The sequence below is a fragment of the Hibiscus syriacus genome, unplaced genomic scaffold (assembly GCF_006381635.1).
Source record: "Hibiscus syriacus cultivar Baekdansim isolate YM2019G1 unplaced genomic scaffold, ASM638163v2 tig00110234_pilon, whole genome shotgun sequence".
Taxonomy (NCBI): Eukaryota; Viridiplantae; Streptophyta; class Magnoliopsida; order Malvales; family Malvaceae; genus Hibiscus; species Hibiscus syriacus.
In genome coordinates, this window is record NW_024062639.1 from 33,560 (window position 1) to 49,837 (window position 16,278).

Below are 16,278 nucleotides of genomic sequence, written 5' to 3' on the forward strand. Positions count from 1 at the left end.
CCTCTAGGAGTACAACAACATGAGTATTTGGTGTCCAAGTTGGGGATGCAAATGATCTTTCAACCACCAACTTGAGGGTGAGTGTTGAAAGATTGTTAGGGATGAAGCTAGGATTGAATCATGTAAATTGCTTAACTTTAAAGTGAATAGGGTCTTAAAAATAATTAAACCATACAATTAAGAGATGAAAGATTTAATTTCACTAAATTTAAAATTTAAGATCTTAAAATAATTAAACTACATAGATTTGAGTTGAAGACTTGATTCTATTAATCTTAATTATAATGGTTTTAAAATTATCATTGACCTGAAATTTACTTAGACCATCAAAGTTAGGAGGGCCCATCTACACTGTACAACCGTCCCTTAAGATAGATATTATGTTGTAAAGTTGTTAGACACTAACACTAGGTCTCTTTGTAATAAATAGTATTATTTATTATATTTAATATTTGTAATAAATAATTTTTAAAAAATTTTTTTTACAATTTTTTAAAATTTCAATGAAACAACAAACTCTTAGTTATCTAACATATTCAAGTTGTATATAAACTCTTAGATCGTAAATTAATTGGGATATATACAAATAAATGCATTCTTTAATTGTTTCAGTTTGTTACTTTTAACAATAACAATTAAAAAATACAAGTACAGACTGTTAAATTTCGAAAATATTAAAGAATCAATTGTTGCTATACTGGCTGTGGCATTACTACAAACTCCTAACAATTTGGACCCATCCTTTTTAAGGTTGTTCATTTCAACATCAAACTATGAATAAAGTTTGCCTTACAAAATCCAACCAAAAAAAAGCAATGCATTTAACTAACCCTCATATGAAATTCAGTGTATAACGACCTTTTGTTCCCTCTTTTTGCTATGTTGCGGGACAAAGATTTTTATGAACCAAAAAGAGAGATAAAAGTGTTCGGTGCTCCTGGTGCAGAGTTTTCGAGTTCAGTCACATTTGTTTTAATTTATCAAATTTAGATCATTAACTTTAAGAAAGTTATGGTTTAATTACTATGGATTTGTTATATTCCCATTCTTTTAATATATGATATTTAAAAATATAGTTTCATTTCTAAGTTAATTGACCTCAGAATTCGCCAATGTTTCTCATCGTCGCTGTTAGTGTTTGGAACCTAAAATTTTTTATACACCCTTTTTTAACCTCATAAATGTAAATGCGATGTCCATTTTACTGAAAATGTCGACACAAACTATAAATTTTACACTAATATATAGCCATTAGATTTAAATAATAAAAGATTAGATCTCGAATCCTAAACCCTAAATCCAAAATCCCAAACACTAATTAAACCCACAGAAAAACAAATATCTTTTAACTCACAGTAAAACAATATCATTTTTACCTCGATCCCAAACCCCAAATCATATATCATAAACCCTAAAGTTTAAATATTAAACTCTAAACCCTAAACCCTATCCTAAAAAGAAAAGAATATTACTCTACTATGAAGTAAAGAAATATTATTATGGGTTTTAAATTTAATAAAATCTAAGCAATATATCTATTTAAATCTAATGGCTATAGATTAGTGTAAAACTTATTAGATTTACATAATATAAATGGATCCTAACCCATATAGACACACACACCACACACAAACATTTTTTCATATGCGATGTACATATATCATGCAGAGTTGAGAAACTCTATTCAAACTTAAAAATCAATTCGCTAATTACAAAAAATCCGAGTTATTTGAGTCATATTTTATAACTCAAATTTTATTTTTATTTTTTGAATCGAGTCGAATTTTTTAACATCAATCGAATAAAAAATATCGATATTTTTAGTCAAGTCAAACTTTATTCAACCTTATAAAATAGTTTTTTAAGATATTCTCAACTCAATCAAGGTTTTTAAATAGTAGTATTTGTTTCCTCATCTTATGCTCATAAATAATTACTTTTCAATATAATTATTTATCTAAAACCCACTTTTAAATTCTAATTAATTGTTTTTAAAATATACTTATTTAAAAATATTTGCTTTAAAATATTACTTTTCACCCACAAAATGAGTGATGGAATTTTAATACATATAAATGATTGATACAATTTTAAAAATAACTTTTAAGATTGAATTAATTTTTTTTAAAAACATAAATATTTTAAGAATTTATTTAATTTTAAAATATGAGTCTTCACCAACAAGTTATCCTTCTATCATTTAGCATCCGAAAACAAGGGACATCATGAGATATTGTGATAAGGAGATAGATTGCTGGGTGATGGCCACAGTTCATTAAATCTGCAATCTTATGCTGTATGCGTAGGAACATTTATGCTTCTATCACAATAACATACAAATAATTAATTGAACCGAAAATCAAATCAAATTGAAATGTTTAGATCATTTATGAAATGTAAATTTAAAAAGGGTAAATTACATATTAGTCAATCTTTTATTTTTATGGTTCTGTTTAGTTACCTAATTATTGTTTTCAAAATCGTACATACATTACGTTTTGGTATCTACTATTAAAAAATAAACAAACTATTGATGTGACAATTTTAAAAAAATCAGTGATGATGGAATCACCTTATGATAACACGCCAACATCAACGTTATTTTTCTAACGACGAGTAATCAAAAGAACAAAAAACAAACGTGGGTATAATTTTGAAAAGAAAAAATAGTTAGTGACCAAAACAAAACTTTATGAATAGATGAGTGATTAAATACAAATTTATCCATTTAAAAAAATCATATTTACTTGAATTGAATTGGATTTTATTAACTTATCGTGTCTGTTCTCATGCTACGTTGGGGGATAGGTGTCCATTAATTGAATCAACTATCATTTGGAGTCATCATCTGGTTAGTTAAAAAGCCATGAACAGCCTAATCAACAAGCTTGACACCTGACAACGAAAATGGTTGCTTTTGAGGTTGACAGTAACAGAAGAAGAGAGATAGGTTTCATTGATTGTAACAGACCATAGTAGGAGGCGGTCAGCAATAGAGATTAGGTACCTTTGCAGTCCCATCCAAACTAGTGTAAGAACCAAACACTTGAATTCTTTCATACGTCTTATGACACTTGCTTTTCATCACAGCTCATGTTTCTGTCACAATATATATGCATTCATAAATTTCAATCTCAATCTTAAATCCTAAATTTTAATATCAATTCTAAATCTTAAATTTTAAAAATTATAAAAAAAACAGCATGTACCAAGTGTGGATCACTATAAGGATTATATATCAGTATTATTAACAGTCTAACTTTTAGTCAACATCTAAATTAAGTGAATCATTTTTTGAAATCTTGGGTGTTAAATTTGATTTTTTAAATTAAATATCAAATTTAAATTAAAAATTGAATGTAAAATTGATAAAAAAATAAATAAATATTGAGAGTTAGATTATTATCATGTTTTTTTTAAAAATAACTCCTTATTTTAATTTTTTTGTAAAAGTTTAAAAAAAAATTAAGTCTAAAAAATCTTGAGATCTTGGACTATCATATCATCTAAATTTTAAAGGAGATGAGTTGTTGACAAGATTTTCGAAGTCAGTAGAATAAAAATGATTTTAATAAATTATTTGTAGTAATAGTGAGATTATATTGAATTCAAGAGAGCTAAAATTAGACTCTCAATGCTTAAGCAATAAAAGTAAAAATGAAGGTTTGATTTATCAAACATAAATTAGAGAAATAAAACTGAAAAATAAAAAAAATGAAGATCAATTCTTAATGAAAGCATTCAAATCAAATCTTACTATTAACAATTGGGCACGATAGCATTCCATATAAATCCAATGATAGCATTAAAAATCGTGAGAATGACTAAAACAAAATCAATCAATTGAGATAGCTACAATTAAATTAATTCGTACCTTATTTCCTCGAAGATTATCATGCGGATGCGAAGTTTGGAAAAAAAACTGTAACAAACATAAATAATGAGGCTTATCCTTGTCACTTGTGTCAATCGTTCAAAAATTACGAATTGCAAACTCATGATGATAGAAACTCATATCAAGTTAAGTTGTCAATTTAATCAATATCAAGAAACATAAATAAACAATAAATAAATTAAAGGAGAAAAACTAATTTAGTGCAATTCTTAAAATTACAGCTTAATTGTTTCACCCTTTAATAAGAAATAAAAGCTTAGCCACTCATGATGGAATGAAAATATAATAGAAAAGAAGTTGTGTTGTACACGATGATGTATCTAATTGAAAAACTAAAAATAAATTAAATTCTAATTGAAAAGAGATTGATTCTTGACAAATACTTTCAAATAATTAAAAATTCAAAATAGCTTATCATGATTTAACTCTAGAAATTTAGATTCTTCCTATCAGAAAACAACCACTTGTTAATCACAAGACTTGGTCCTGCCTTATCAAAGATGATCTTCTGTCCAATTCTACATTCTTTGAAAAGACTTGATTTTCATATAGGAAGCTAAAAGCATGTTTTTGTGCATATTTTCACCATTGTATTCATATTTCATCTTCTAAATCAAAACAAACATAATTTCCATAATTAATTTCAAATTATAATTAGAATATGGACAATTAATCAATATATATATATATATATATATATTCATATAGGAAGCTAAAAGCATGTTTTTGTGCAGTTTTTCACTATTGTATCCATATTTCATCTTCTAAATCAAAACAAACATAATTTCCATAATTAAGTTCAAATTATAATTAGAATATGGACAATTAATCATATATATATATATATATATATACCATAATCGTTTTACACTATGTAAAACTAATAAGTATTACACTAATTTATAACCATTAGATTTAAATACATAAATGGCTTAGATTTAATTAAAATTTATTACTCATAAATATCTTTTAATTCACATTAAAGTAATATCTTTTATCCAAAATCCAAAAATCCTAAATCACAAAAGCTAAAATCCTAAATCTCAACCCTCAAATGCTAAGCCCCAAACTCAAATTCTAAACTCTACACTCTAAATCCTAAACTATAAACTCTAAACCCTAAATCCTATACCCTAAATTCTAAACCTTAAACTCTAATTCTTAAACCCTAACCCTAATAAGAAAAGAATATTGTTTTACTATGAGTTAAAAAAATTATTTATGGGTTATAAATTTTATTTAAATCTAAATTATTTATTTATTTAAATCTAATGACTATAAATCAGTGTAAAACTATTAGTTTTACATTATATATATATATATATATATATATTATATATATATATATATATATATATATATATATCATATTTATTTTTTTAGTTATTAGAGTAAATTGAGTCATGAAAGAGTTGGATGTGCTTGATGAAATAAAATTTATTGGATTAGGCATAATAAGACGAACTAATCTTAAATATGATTATAGATTAAATTCACTTGGGATGTTTAAAAATATACTTACTTTAATCTTGAGTAAATATAATATCGAGTATGTATGATTTGTTTTGTAATATCCTAAACTCGACCTGATATAAAGATGGACCTAAGATGTCACACTACCAAAATACAAGCTAGAATTAGAGAAATTAATATAAATTACATAAATCATTAATCCATTAGGTATTTAAATAATAATCATAAAACATTCAAAGTATCAAAATAAAATAGCAACACAAAAAATTTAACAAACAAGAGAAAAAAAAAGTGGAACAATGTCTCAAATAACATAAATAAAACATAATACAACATGAAATGCATAAGTTTATAAGGATGATATTAAAGTTTGAATTCTAGTATTTTAATATAACAAATAATTATAAAATTGGTTTTAGACTTGATCGAATTTGCCATTTTTTTTAAAAATATTTTAAAGTTAAAATTAATTTTAAAAATATGTTTCAAATGTTTTAAAAAATAACTTTTAATAATTTATAGATTGTTTATGCTCTTTAAAGTTAAGTTACCTAGAAATTTTGGCTCAAAAATTAATATTTTAGAGGATCAATCCCTTAGAGGATAGTAACCATTGGATCATTCCACTTTTAAATAAGATCGATCCCTTTTTAGGAAAGCCTAAATGGATTGATTCTTTTACAGTAATTGATTAGTTCCTTATGAAAAAGGATCGATCCCTTAATTGACAATGATTAAATATTTGAAAAAATGACCAATCTCTTTTACAATAAATGTTGATCCATTGTGATGTAAAAGTTTTTCTTTTCTTTGTAGGTAACAACTATAACTCATAAAAAACAATCATAAACAAGTTAGAAACTCATTCTACACTATATAAACAATCTAATGACACTTGAAGAAAATAACTACACTTATCCAAGCTTAAAGTTCAAACAAAAAGATTTTACATTTTTAATTCTTTCATTTTCTCTTGTACATAGTGTATACAACTTCATTTAATATCTTTTGTATTTATTCTTATTGACTTTCATCATTGTAAACACTTACATGTAGAGGTACCATTGTTTACATAAATTAAACCTTGTAAAAGGGAGTGGTTCTAGTTTAGTGATAACTCCGTAAAAATGTCATATTTGAGACATTTTCACTTAAGTTATTGACTGTCTAAAAGCTCATATAGGATCATATAGATGAATTTAGGAGCATATAGTTGCATGTGGTGGAATTCTACTTTTTCGAGACATTTTTATTTTGTAATCACTGCTGCTTTATGGGGAAGGTGTTTTGTTTGATGATGTGAAAGATTTTGGAGCAATGATAAGCAAAAGGGAATTGCCATGACATGATGAGACTACTGAGCAAAATGTGATTGCCGCGACAACTCGGATGACATTTTTGGGCAAAAAAAGTCAAAGAAAATATTTTTAGTAAGAGCCAGCTGTCATGGCATAAAACGTGATTTTCTGCAATCAGCCATAAAGGAGGGGCCAATTATCATCTTTGCACCGACTCTCACATAAAAGGAATGAACTTTAGGGTACTAATGTAATTTTAACAAAAAACCCTAGGTTTATTCTCCCCTATAAATAGGAGATGAAACCTGACTTTTTAGGGAGACTTTGGAGAATTTTAGACAGCCGCCAAGAGCCTAAAAATTTGGAGAAAAAGTTCTCTTTTTTTTCTTCTGTCAATCCTTTTTTTCGTGGCATTCCTCCGTTGACAAGCTAGCGAGTGGCGAACTAGGCGTCCGAGAGGAGCTAGATCGCTGGGACAGTTCGTGGTGGCCGAGGGAAGCTCCGATAGTGCATATTGAAGGCTTTTCCTCATTCCCTTTGCTCTTTGTTTTTATATTTTATCTTTTGGGTTGTAAGGAACGGATTAACTTGTTTTGTGCTTTATTATTTCGAACCTCACTATGAACTAATCCTATTTGGTGAGAGTTTATTTTGGATATTTAAGTTTTGCTTTAATGAATGGTTATTTTTCTATATTATATTCTGTTTTGTTTATGAAGCTTAGCTCCTTAAGGTTGTAGGAGCTACGAGAGTAGCCGTTCCTTAGGATATTACTTAGTGTTCGAGGGAATGTCTAGGTAGCACATCCTTAGTGTTCGAGAGAAACTAGGGAGGAACAACATAAGCAAGGGGTTCTAGATAGTAACTAGGCCTAATCCACCTTAGAGATAAGGCTAGGATTTCATTCGACTAAAAGGAGTTGTGTATGATCGATAGGTTAGATGTTAATGCTGCCGTAAAAAGGTATTGCCGAGACATATCATGTTATCTAGACCAATAGGATCCCTGCAGTTGCTAACGCCAATCGGTTTTGCCAAAGCATCTTCAATCAGTCGAGTCCCTTACGAGAGATAACATAGGGCACCCTTAGTAAACTCTGTCGGGCAGAGAAGGCATAAAAGTAAGACCATTTTGAGAAGTAGACTTAAATTTCCTAAGTAACTCCTATAACTCATTCCCATAGTAGCTTGTCGTGTAAGGAGTCTAAAGTCCTTATAAGCAAATCCAGTATTTATAATTTATTTTTCCTTTACATTTTTATTTGTTTGCACTCAACACAATTCAATTTGCCATAACATCTCAATCTACTACCATACTACCATCAGACAATTTCCACAACATCCATTCATTTTGCCACAACATTTTCATTTGCAAATAACATCACTAACTTTACTTAGGTGACATAGTAAAGCGCTTTGACCGAACTTATCAATTTCTTCCAATCCCCATGGAGACGATACTCACTTATCACTGTATTACTTGTTCGATTGTGTATACTTGCACATATTTCCGCACCCATATATAGTACTCACAAATAGCGGACAAGTTTTTGGCGCCGTTGCCGGGGATTGGAATATGGAATTAATTTGTTTTGTCAAAGCATTTTTATTTTACTTTTTTTAGATAGCTCTACTTTTTATTTTCTTTATCTATTTCAGGTTTTTTACGGCCAGAAGACATTCGAACCGGTTGAACCTGAGATCGAGAGGCTTTTTAGGCAAAGAAGACATGTTCAACGTGCAAATATGTATCAAATCAAAAATCAATGCATTGGTCATGAGGAAGATCAGAATGCCGAGGCAAATCTAAATGCTGGGAATGCAACCCGACCTCGTGCTATTCATGATCACTTAAACCTGATCTTAGATGACTTAAATCCTGGAATAGTGGCACCAAAAATTCAGGCAGCCCACTTCGAGCTCAAACCTATCATGTTCAATATGCTGAATTCCATAGGGCAATTCGGGGGCATACCAAATGAAGATGCCAAGCAACAAATTCGTAAATTCTTGGAGGTGTGCGATTCTTTTCGCCAACAAGGAGTGCACGAAGATGTTCTGAAATTAAAACTATTTCCATATTCCATGCGTGACCGAGCAAGATCTTGGTTGAGTGGCGTTCCAGCGGGTTGAATGGAGCCGTGGACTGATTTGTGCAAAAAAAAAATTTACTGCGGTATATCCCTCCGAACATGAACACCCAACTGAGGAACGACATTGCTTCTTTTTGTCAAGCTGATGATGAGTCGATGTATGAGTGCTGGGATCGATACAAAGGATTGCTTCACAAATGTTCGAATCATGGTTTTGAAGATTGAACGCAAGTGGTGATGTTCTACAATGGAGTTAATGCACCCACGAGGATGATGCTAGATGCCTCTCCAAACGGGACATTACTTGACAAATCACCAGCAAAAACATTTGACATTCTGGACAGGATTGCCACCAACGATTATCAGTTCCCATCCACAAGGCTTGGACTTGGGCATAGATCACATGGAGTTCTCGAGCTAGACTCTAAGGATAACGTGTCCGCCTAACTTGCTGCTATCACCAACATGTTGAAGAATCTGCAAAGGCCAAGTGAGGTGAGAGAAGTAAAGGCAACCCATTCATCATGTTTATTATGCCACGACAATCACAATGAGAGTGACTGCCTGACCAATCAAGAATCTATCAATTATGTAGGCAACTTCAACCGAGGTAACAATAACCCCTATTCTAACACATATAATCCTGGATGGCGTCAACATCCAAACTTTTCGTGGGGAAACCAATGAACCAGCAATGCTCATCAACCAGCTCGGCAACAGAATTTCAATGGCTCCCAAAGATTTCAATCGAATATGCCATGACATAATTCCAACAAGAGAGGGAAATCTTCATCTAACACCAGTTCTTTGGAGGCCACAATGCAAGAGTTCATAGAAACAACGAAGACAATGCTGCAAGACCATGCAATCTCTATAAAAAACCAAGGGGCTCTACTTCAGAGCCACAGTTCATCGCTGAGGGCATTGGAGAATCAGGTTGGTCAAATTACCACGACATTACAAGAACGACGACCAGGACATCTGCCGAGTGACACTAAAGTCACAAAACCTCATGGAAAAGAGCACTGTAGTGTGCTAACTCTATGAAGTGGTACACGAATTAATGCCGAAGATAAGTTTGGGGGGAGATTGAAGGATAATTCACCCCTTGAGACTGTACAAACTGATCAAGAAGTGCTAGAAGAAGCACCAGAGGAAGATGATAAGGATGAGAGTTCATCAAGTAAAGTAACTGAAGGAGCAAACAAAAATTCCAAGGCAAATTCTGTTCCCACCGTGTCAGAACAGGAAGCCAGACCCTCACCTCCTTTTTCGTAAAGACTGAAAAAGCATAACGAGGATATTCAATTCAGAAAGTTTGTTGACATTCTTAGTCAACTTCAAATCAATGTTCCTTTTCTGGAGGCTATGGAACAAATGCCTATATATATTAAGTTCCTCAAGGAGATTGTGACCAAGAAAAGAAAGGCTAAGCAGTACGAGATAATTACCACGGTAAAAGAATTTTGCTCATCCTTAAGCAAGTTGCCACCAAAGAGACATGATCCGGGCAGTTTTATCATCCCATGTTCGATAGGAGACAAATTTGTTGGGAATGCACTATGTTACCTTGGCTCAAGTGTGAACTTGATGCCTAAGTCAATTTTCGTAAAGCTTGGGATAGGAAATACGAGATCCACATCCGTCATCTTGCAATTAGCCGATCGTTCACATGTGCATCCTAAAAGGCGAATTGAAGATGTCATCGTGCGGGTTGACAAGTTCGTTTTTCATATTGATTTTTTTATTCTGGACTGTGAGGTCGATGTCACAGCACCCATCATCTTGGAGAGACCCTTACTAGCTACCGATCGTATTCTCATCGATTGCGAGAGGGGCGAGCTGACCGTAAGAGTGGTTGATCAACATGTCAATGTGAATGTCTTCCGATTCCTCAAGTACATAGATGATTCTGAAGAATGCCAAAGCATTTTAGAAGTGGATACAATAATCACGAAAGAAGCAGATCAATTTTTTCAGGACAACTTCATTCAGCTGGGACCTGATGAGGGGTTATTCGAAGACTTAAAGGCTGGAGAGCCTAATGATTTTTCTATCGAGGAACAACAGGCTAGCTTCCTCAAAGCTAGCCCAAGTATGCATTTTGAACCATTGAATTTTGATGAATTTGTTCTTCCCAAGCCCTCATTACAACATTCTCCTACCCTAGAACTTAAGAATTTGCCACAACATCTTAAATATGCTTATCTGGGTAGTAATGAAACTTTTCCTATGATTATTTCCTCTGCCCTTACTCCTAACCAAGAATCTAGTTTGCTAAGTGTTTTGTCACATCATAAGAAAGCGTTAGGATGGACGATGACAGATCTGAAGGGAATAAGTCCAACTATTTGCATACATAAAATCCTACTGGAGGAATGCCATGGAAAATCCATAGAGCCACAACGAAGATTGAACCCAATCATGAAGCAAGTTGTGATGAAAGAGATTCTCAAATGGCTTGATGCTGGAGTGATTTACCCCATTTTGGATAGCTCTTGGGTGAGTCTCGTCCAATGTGTGCCAAAGAAGGGAGGCACGACTGTGGTGACAAGCGAAAAAAACGAGTTGCTACCTACACATACAATCACCAGGTGGAGAATCTGCATGGACTACCGCAAGCTCAACAAGGCCACCAAGAATGATAATTTCCCTTTGTTGTTCATCGATGAAATGTTGGATCGACTTGCTGGCAAGGCATTTTATTGTTTCTTGGACGGATACTCGGGGTATAATCAAATTGCCATCGCACCGGAGGACCAAGATAAGACAACATTTACGTGTCCTTATGGCACGTATGCTTTTCGAAGAATGCCTTTTGGACTCTATAATGCCCCAACAACTTTTTAGCGCTGCATGCAAGCCATATTTTCTGACATGGTTGAGGATTTCCTAGAAATTTTCATAGATGATTTTTTCTGTTTCTGGAGATGATTTTCAAAAATACCTCGGCAATTTGGAAAAGATATTGAAGCGATGTCAGGAGGCTGATCTCGTGCTAAACTGGGAAAAATGCCACTTCATGGTGACCAAAGGCATTGTTCTAGGCCATAAGATTTCTACAAAGGGCATTGAGGTTGACAAGGTCAAGATCGAGGTGATCGAGAAGCTACCGTCGCCAACTTCTGTCAAGGGCATTTAGAGTTTCTTTGGACATGCTGGATTTTATAGACGATTCATCAAGGACTTCTCCAAAATATCCAAGCCCTTGTGCACCTTGCTTCAACAGAACTAACCGTTTGTATTCGATCAGAAATGCCATGGCGCATTCGAAGAGCTGAAGCAAAGACTTATCTTTGTACCGATCGTAGTTCCCCCAGACTGGGCGACACCATTCAAACTAATGTGTGATGCAAGTGATTTTATCGTGGGAGCTGTGCTTGGGTAACGTAGAGGTAAAATCTTTCATGTTATATATTATGCTAGTCGTACCTTGAATGAGGCACAATTAAACTATACCACCACTGAGAAAGAATTACTTACCGTGGTATCTGCATTTGACAAGTTTAGGCCATACTTGATAGGCACCAAAGTCATAGTTCACACCGATCACTCAGCTATAAAATACTTAGTGAACAAGAAAGATGCTAAGCCTAGACTCATTAGGTGGATATTACTATTGCAAGAGTTCGACTTAAAGGTAGTTGATAGGAAAGGTATAGAGAACCAGGTTGCAGACCATTTATCTAGGCTAGAAAATATTTCTGAATGCCATGACATTTTTTATATTAAAGAAGAATTCCCTAACGAGAAAATTTTATATGCCACGGTAATTCCGTGGTACGCTGACCTCGTTAATTTTCTTGTTAGTGGTGTTTTTCATATGAATTGAACAACAAGGGCAAAAAAAGGTTTATGCATGATGCGAAGTTCTATTTTGGGACGAGCCATACTTGTTCAAGCAATGTGCCAATCAAATGATTCTACGGTGTGTCCCCGAAGAGGAGCAACACGATATCTTACACCATTGCCACACAATACCATGTGGAGGGTATTTTGGAGGTCCGAGGACTGCTGCCAAGGTCCTCCAATCAGGCTTCTACTAGTCATTGCTATTTAAGGATGCCCATAAATTTTGCAAGGCCTGCGACAGATGCTAGTGTACTGGGAACATTTCCAGACGACACGAAATGCCGCTGCAAAATATTTTGGAGATAGAGCTATTTGATGTTTGGGGCATCGATTTTATGGGACCGTTCTCATATTCTTTTGGAAACTTATACATTTTACTCGCGGTGGACTACGTATCCAAGTGGGTTGAAGTGATTGCGACACCAAGGAATAACTCGAAGACGGTGCTCAAGTTCCTTCACAAGAACATTTTCACTCGATTTGGAGCACCAAGAGCCATTATCAGTGATGAGGGAACCCACTTTGACAACAAGCTAATTGCCAAGGCATTACAGAAATATGGAGTGCGACATAAAATTGCCACGACATATCACCCATAAACAAATGGGCAAGCTGAAGTGCCCAACCGTGAAGTCAAGCAGATTCTTGAGAAGGTGGTGAACCCCCGAAGGAAAGGCTGGTCCCCAAAACTCGATAAAGCACTATGGGCATATCGGATGACATTTAAAACACCTTTGGGAATGTCTCCCTTCAAGATGGTATTTGGAAAAGCCTGCTACCTGCCAGTTGAGCTAGAATATAAGGCATACTGGGCAATCAAGAAGCTGAACTTCGACTTACAACTAGTTGGGGAGAAATGACTGCTCGATTTGAATGAGATAGAAGAGTTTCGAGCACAAGCATATGAAAATGCCAAGCTCTACAAGGAAAAAAATGAAGTGGCATGACAAAATTATTTTGCCACGTCATTTTCATGTTGGACAGAAAGTGCTCATGTTTAACTCTAGGCTCAAACTCTTCCCTGGCAAACTGAAGTCACGATGGTCAGGACCATTCGAAGTCCACCATGTTTACCCGTATGGCGCTGAGGATATCAAGAACATGGATGATGGGTCCGTCTTTAAAGTCAATGGCCAATGCATGAAGGCATACCAAGGAGTCTCACCATTACGTGACAAGACTGCACTTTTCTTGCATGAAGTTGATACCATTACGTGACAAGACTGCACTTTTCTTGCATGAAGTTGATACTGGCCCAACATCCTAAGGATGCTGTGACATTTTAGTTTTACTCATATGCATAAATAAATGGTTATTTTGTTACTGCTTTTATTTAGTTTCCTTTTAATTTACTATTTTATTTTCATTTATAAGGTTAGGGTCTATCCAGATTTCAACCGTATCAGCATCAAATTCTGAACATTCTAACCCCACACAATTACAAAAGCGCACACATCGCACGAGCGACGCACCACCACAAGCATGAAGTCAAGGTACCTTGCATTGCATGGAATTTCATAGCATGTAGTTTAGATTTTTCCTTAGTTTTTATTTAGCATTGATGATAATGCTTCTCTCAAGTTTGGGGAGGTAGGGTTCTTAAATCATTGCATGATAGTGTAGACCCCTGTTTTTGACCGGGATTAAAATATATTATTATTATTATTATTATGATTATTATTATTATTAATATATTATTATCATTAATACTAATAATTTATAATTACATATTTTGTAGCTCAAGCCCACTACAACAAAAGCAATCTCGGAGCCCAATGCAAGCCCAATAAAAATCCAACAGCCCCAAAATAATTACAAGTAAATCAATTTAAGCACAAGAGTTGTTCCCATCCATGTGTGAGCAGCAGCCAATCACGCCAATATCTCAAGCTATCGCCACTGTTGGAGCTAATCTGTACAAAGTCAACAATGCACCGAATCAAGGAAAAATTAATTAACCACCGAAAATTGCATCAAAGTCGATACTTGCTCAACCAAATATCACCAAACCTAGAGAAACTACTTGTAATTCCCAATTCTCTTCGAAAGAAATAGCATCTTATTAAGGTTATCTGTTTATTCATTTTCCTATGGTTTTAATATAATGTGTGTGTTTTGTTTTGAAGCAAAGAGCAATAAGGAAAGAAGTTAGTCTTCATTACCTTTCGGTCGTGCTAGGTGGAAATTAGAATGAAAATGGCCACCGGTTTACGGTGGTCAGCGTCGGCTTTGAAACTTTTGGGGTTTTCGGCCAATTGTGAGAACGAGAGCATTTGACTGAAAAAACAACACAATCATCATTGTTTTAGATTTCAAAAATTATAATATTCATGGCAACCATTCAATCTAAATAAACGTTAGAAACTAAAGCTATAATTGTTAAAAAAAATACCCGAAGCAACTTCTCTGTTTTATGTAACAATAAAAATTTAAAGGTTTGTTTCACCTCATTCTCAATTTCCAGTGTATGTGGCGTGTGTGTTTTATTTCAAAATAGGAATAATAAAGTAGAGAGTTGTGAAATAAAGAATAGAGTTAGGGGAAGAATTTACTTATAGGTCGGTTGCCCTTTTGTCGATGTATCACTGTCGTCGGAGCTGTGGGGAGTTGTTCATATCTTTGCATGTCAATTTTTTGGGTTTATTTAACATGATAACATCCATCGGGGTTAAAAAAAAATAGAAATAATAAGGTTTAAACTTACCGTAATATTTCGAGCACTACACCATTGTTGAAGATTTTAAGCATAGCACGAGAGGGGACAAAGGTCGTTGGAGTGAGTGATGGCCGTTGGTCGGGATTTATTTACCTTGAGTGATGGCCATGAGAGTGAGCAGAGTGTGTGGAAGAGAGGAAAGAAAGAAACTGCGCACAGTAAGTCTTGAGAAGAAAAGATGTGAAATTGAATGATAATTAGGGCAAAATATTATAAAATATAATATTTCTTAAAGCAACAAAACGGAAGCATTTGATGGAGGAGAGATCCCGTGTTTTACGAAAAAGGAAATTTTTAGTGAGCTCATTTAGGTTCTTGAATTATTATATTTTGGTCCTTGAAATGGATACTTCCGAGCCTTTTAATTTTTTCTTCATAGTTTATGCGTTTTTATTTTGGCTATTTGTTAGGTTATTTAAATTTACATTTTTTTACATTTGATATGCAATCTTTTATTATTTTAGTTTAATCCTTTGTATTTTCTTTGGTTATATTACATTTGGAAAGTTTGAATATTGAATTGTTTTATCTTGTTATTTACTTTATTTATGATGTGGTCATTGAATTCGTTCTATTTGTAGTCAACGTTTAAGTTTTTTTTGGTACACATATGTAAGGATAATTTAGGTTTGCTTTGAGGGCCTGCTAACCATATGTTCGAATCATTATGATACTTGTAAGTAAATAGTTATTTTAAGCATGTTGTTCATACGCATATATTTAGGTGTAATTTATTTTTATATGTATGTTACTCATGTGCATAACTTGATCTAATTACATAATCGAATTAAGGGTAACACCATTTTAATTTAAAATTGTCAAAATGGCTTTTCTTAACTTATAGGTTCTTGACGATTTTGAATTACAAGTGTATCCCGTCATTGTCACAATTTTTTTTCTTTACTTTAAAATTTGGGAGTGAAAGAAAAAGAAATGTTCGACTATTTAAATT

The 16,278-nt window shown here is 33.3% G+C and overlaps 1 long non-coding RNA gene across 1 annotated transcript; it reads right to left on the bottom strand.

Moving 5' to 3' along the window:
• Window positions 1-14,331: 14,331 nt before the first annotated feature.
• Window positions 14,332-15,497, bottom strand: LOC120114568. The gene is made up of 3 exons (XR_005515407.1): window positions 15,315-15,497; window positions 14,773-14,887; window positions 14,332-14,523 (listed from the first exon to the last, which is right to left on the bottom strand). It is a non-coding gene; the product is annotated as an uncharacterized LOC120114568 (long non-coding RNA).
• Window positions 15,498-16,278: the final 781 nt, after the last annotated feature.